The 5115-nt window shown below is 47.5% G+C and overlaps 1 non-coding gene across 1 annotated transcript; it reads left to right on the top strand.

The window, feature by feature from the left end:
• Positions 1-1408: 1408 nt before the first annotated feature.
• Positions 1409-1527, top strand: LOC138360494 (5S ribosomal RNA). The gene has a single exon (XR_011226435.1). It is a non-coding gene; the product is annotated as a 5S ribosomal RNA (ribosomal RNA).
• The last annotated feature ends 3588 nt before the right edge of the window (positions 1528-5115 follow it).

The raw sequence follows: 5115 nt of genomic DNA, 5'->3' as shown, positions 1-5115 counted from the left end.
TTATTCCCATTGGTTCGTGTTTTATCTTGTGTAAATGTCAATCACCTTACCCAAAACTTTGGTACCATATCACCTCACCCATGTGTATATATAAATATATATATATATATATATATATATATATATATATATATATATATATATATATATATATATATATATATATATATATATATAATATACAGAGTAAATCTACCCCAAAAGTAATGATTTATTTGTCTACAAAACTAAACTCTTTTTGGAATCATATGAGGCCCCTCCACTGAGGGGGGAGGCCTGGATGTTTATTGTCATGTGTATTCATGCTGCTTGCATGTCGTCGTTTATTTTGCCTTTGTTGTTTTCTTGACAGCTTTCTTTGCCTTGGGTGGTTTGGGAGATTTTGAAGCTCTCTTTATTTTGGGCTTTTTGTTCCCAACAACAAGCTGCTGCTGCTGCTTCTTTTTCAAGGCTGTAGGTGGTTTGTTGCTTGTGGCGGCTTTCTTGGGAGTTACCACGGCCTTCTTTGCTGCTGTAGATGGTTTCTTGGTTGTGGTGGCTTTCTTGGGAGTTAGAACGGCCCTCTTCTCTGCTACGGCCAGCTTGAATGATCCACTAGCTCCACTTCCCTTGGTCTGAACAAGAATGCCGTCAGCCACTGCTTTCTTGAGAAATCTTCGGATGTAAATGGCGATCTTGGCAGCCTCGACTTTGTTGTTGGCAACAACGTACTTCTTGATTGCTTGTAGAGACGAGCCCTTACGGTCTTTGAGTGCTGCGACCGCGGCTAGAACCATTTGACTAGTTTTCGGGTGAGCAACCTGGACGCGAGGTTTCCTGGTGGTGGCCACCACAGCAGCAGCCTTCTTGGTAGGCTTTGCTTCTACCATGATGATGATGAGATAACCAAGGTGATGAGAGACGCTCAGACAGTCACGGGGGAATGATGCTGCCGCCGCTTGAGCCGAACCTATTTATGTGCCGGCACGGTACAGAAGCTGCAACCTGGCAACTCGTCCACCAATCACAACGGTTGGTTTTACGGCTCCGAAACCTGGATCCCATATCTTCTCTAAAATAGAAGCATTTGTTCATGTTCTTTGTAAAAGTATCATAAAGCAGGACAGATGAGACAAATATCATAAAAACTGAAGAGCAGATGAGCACACACATGTATGTATTACAAAAGAAAATCCACAAATTCATTAGAAATTGGCAGGGCAGGCTGAGGAAGTAGGTAGATGTAAAATGTCTGTAAATGGCGAAAGAACATAAACCCAAGACTGAATAAACGATGTTAAATATCCATGCCAAGGAGACAAAAATATGTTAGGATACAATTACCATTAAGACACCACAAGAAGGTCCGTATCCTGCCGTGATGACTAAAAAGAGTTGGTTATTAGCCACAATGTGTAGGCAGTCTCATGCCAACGGCCATACCACGTTGAGAACACCGCTTCTCGTCCGATCAGCGAAGTTAAGCAACGTTGGGTTTGGTTAGTACTTGGATGGGTGACCGCCTGGGAACACCAAATGCTGTTGGCAATAATGTTTTTTGTTTTGTTTTGTTTTGTTTCGTTTGTTTTTGTTTGAATGGCTGGCTCCACGGGAAATTCACGGAGTTGTGTGGAATAAGGCCTGGTAAAATGAATTAATATGTATGTCATGTTTAAAACAAACTCGCTTAATATAGTGTGTGAGGCTTTATACAAAAACAAACAACCAAAACAAAACATGTTGTGTATATATATATATATATATATATATATATATATATATATATATATATATATATATATATATATATATATATATATATATATATATATATATATATAGCTTAATCCGGGTTTGAACTCGCAACTCCAAGAATACGCATCACTTATATACACTTTACCACTGGACCACAGCTGCAGGACACAAGCTTGATGCTGAGGTATCAATTTAATGACGTAAATGCCATTTCCACAAATAAATGATAATTTAAAAGTATTTGTATGTACAAATCTTTTCTGTTTAAAAGGCTACAATATCAGTTACTGATATAATTTGTGTTAATGTTTCTATACCCACAGGAAGGCATGTTTTTGCTTATATGTAAGGGGTACGGAGAAGGAATCCACAGACCATCAGTCCCCTTCCCCCCCCCCCCCTCCCCCTCCCACCTACTACCACCACCACCACCACCACTACTCACCACCAATCACCACCAATCACCACCACCACCACCAATCACCACCAATCACCACACCTAACCGAAAACCCCCTAACACATCAACCCTCCCCCCAATCAACAGGCGAAATAATAACCCTCAAATGCCTGCCTGCCTGCCAGCCAGCCAATACTAACGGTCTTCTCAGAAAGAAAATCTCTTTGTATCTGTATTACTTGATGAAATGTATGATTCTAATAATGAAAATAAATTTTGATGTCGGTTGTATGAGCATAATGACCAATATGCACATGATATGAATGAATTAAATAGTGTAGTTTTAAGTAATTAGGTTGTAGACACATTAAGCGGATATGATATTTGACGCGTCCAGAACTGGTGATTTTTGGTTTAGTTTTAAATGCACCACCACCATTGCTTCCCCAGAGCCTAATTAAGGACCGGTAAAAGGAGTCAATATGTATGTCATCTATAAAACCAAAGAATGAATAAAAACACACACACACACACACCTACATAATAGTATTAGGAAGATTGTATGGCAAAAAAAAAAAGTACTCCCATTGGGTCGTTTGAACTCGCGACTTCCAAAACACCAGCCACACACCTTACCACCCAGCCACCATAGAGTTGGTATAATTGTGCAACTTTAGTTATAAAAGTAAAGTTCTTATTGTCTCAAATCTTATTGTCTGTTCTATGAAAAGGCATGATGTAAATTATGTATTTTTTTTTTTGAATGATTGAATTGTAGGCACATTAAGCGGATTCGATATTTGATATATCCAGAAAAGGTGATTTCTGTTCAGTTTTAAAATGCATCACCGTTAACGCTAAAGGACTGGTAAAACGACTCGATGTTTGTCATTTTTAAAATAAACACTAAAACTAGGCCCTTAACATATATAATGTTTGAATATAAATTGAATGCATATAAATACAAAGTGGGAGTGGCTGGCTGGCTGGCTGGCTGGCTGGCTGGCTGGCTGGCTGGCTGGCTGGCTGGCTGGCTGGCTGGCTGGCTGGCTGGCTGGCTGGCTGGCTGGCTGGCTGGCTGGCTGGCTGGCTGGCTGGCTGGCTGGCTGGCTGGCTGGCTGGCTGGCTGGCTGGCTGGCTGGCTGGCTGGCTGGCTGGCTGGCTGGCTGGCTGGCTGGCTGGCTGGCTGGCTGGCTGGCTGGCTGGCTGGCTGGCTGGCTGGCTGGCTGGCTGGCTGGCTGGCTGGCTGGCTGGCTGCTGGCTGGCTGGCTGGCTGGCTGGCTGGCTGGCTGGCTGGCTGGCTGGCTGGCTGGCTGGCTGGCTGGCTGGCTGGCTGGCTGCTGGCTGGCTGGCTGGCTGGCTGGCTGGCTGGCTGGCTGGCTGGCTGGCTGGCTGGCTGGCTGGCTGGCTGGCTGGCTGGCTGGCTGGCTGGCTGGCTGGCTGGCTGGCTGGCTGGCTGGCTGGCTGGCTGGCTGGCTGGCTGGCTGGCTGGCTGGCTGGCTGGCTGGCTGGCTGGCTGGCTGGCTGGCTGGCTGGCTGGCTGGCTGGCTGGCTGGCTGGCTGGCTGGCTGGCTGGCTGGCTGGCTGGCTGGCTGGCTGGCTGGCTGGCTGGCTGGCTGGCTGGCTGGCTGGCTGGCTGGCTGGCTGGCTGGCTGGCTGGCTGGCTGGCTGGCTGGCTGGCTGGCTGGCTGGCTGGCTGGCTGGCTGGCTGGCTGGCTGGCTGGCTGGCTGGCTGGCTGGCTGGCTGGCTGGCTGGCTGGCTGGCTGGCTGGCTGGCTGGCTGGCTGGCTGGCTGGCTGGCTGGCTGGCTGGCTGGCTGGCTGGCTGGCTGGCTGGCTGGCTGGCTGGCTGGCTGGCTGGCTGGCTGGCTGGCTGGCTGGCTGGCTGGCTGGCTGGCTGGCTGGCTGGCTGGCTGGCTGGCTGGCTGGCTGGCTGGCTGGCTGGCTGGCTGGCTGGCTGGCTGGCTGGCTGGCTGGCTGGCTGGCTGGCTGGCTGGCTGGCTGGCTGGCTGTCTGCTGGCTGGCTGCCTGCCTGCCTGCCTGCCTGCCTGCCTGCCTGCCTGCCTGCCTGGCTGCCTGCCTGCCTGCCTGCCTGCCTGCCTGCCTGCCTGGCTGCCTGCCTGCCTGCCTGCCTGCCTGCCTGGCTGGCTGGCTGCCTGCCTGGCTGGCTGCCTGCCTGGCTGGCTGGCTGGCTGCCTGCCTGCCTGCCTGCCTGCCTGCCTGCCTGCCTGCCTGCCCGCCCGCCCGCCCGCCCGCCCGCCCGCCCGCCCGCCCGCCCGCCCGCCTGCTTGCCTTGCCTTGCCTTGCCTGTCCTGTCCTGTCCTGTTATTGCCTTGCCTTGCCTTGCCTTGCCTTGCCTTGCCTTGCCTTGCCTTGCCTTGCCCTGCCCTGCCCTGCCTTGGCTGCAGCTGGCTGGCTGGCCGTAAATCAACTCTTAACAACACCATACCACACCACACCATCACTCATCACCCATCACCCACCACCGGCCCCAGTCTCCCAGCCTCTCTTATATACCCGAGCAGGCCCTTTAAATTATTTGAATTGTTGCACTTCGGCCAATGGCAGGCACGATCGCTGCTGCTCAAACATATTCTGGTTCACAAGTATTATAATATATTATATTATATATATATATATATATATATATATATATATATATATATATATATATATATATATATATATATATATATATATATATATATATATATATATATATATATTCATGAAACACATTAAAACCTTGATCATTTATTCATTCATTACGTCTAGTGAAGAATTGCTTTTGTTCATTTGTATGATTAAAAATTGATAGAATATGAATTCCTCGCTTAAAGTAAAATATAAAATATATATTGGATTTATATGATTGGTTAATATTCCAAGTGATGCTGAATATCCCCTATAATTTTGTTTTGTTTGTTTGTTATGTACACATTCCAAATGAAATCAATATAAATGTTATTATTAATGTTTGAAAG

Source organism: Procambarus clarkii, unplaced genomic scaffold, assembly GCF_040958095.1.
Source record: "Procambarus clarkii isolate CNS0578487 unplaced genomic scaffold, FALCON_Pclarkii_2.0 HiC_scaffold_112, whole genome shotgun sequence".
Classification (NCBI taxonomy): domain Eukaryota; kingdom Metazoa; phylum Arthropoda; class Malacostraca; order Decapoda; family Cambaridae; genus Procambarus; species Procambarus clarkii.
The sequence above is the reverse complement of the archived record's forward strand: the minus strand, read 5'-3'. Positions and strand labels throughout refer to the sequence as shown.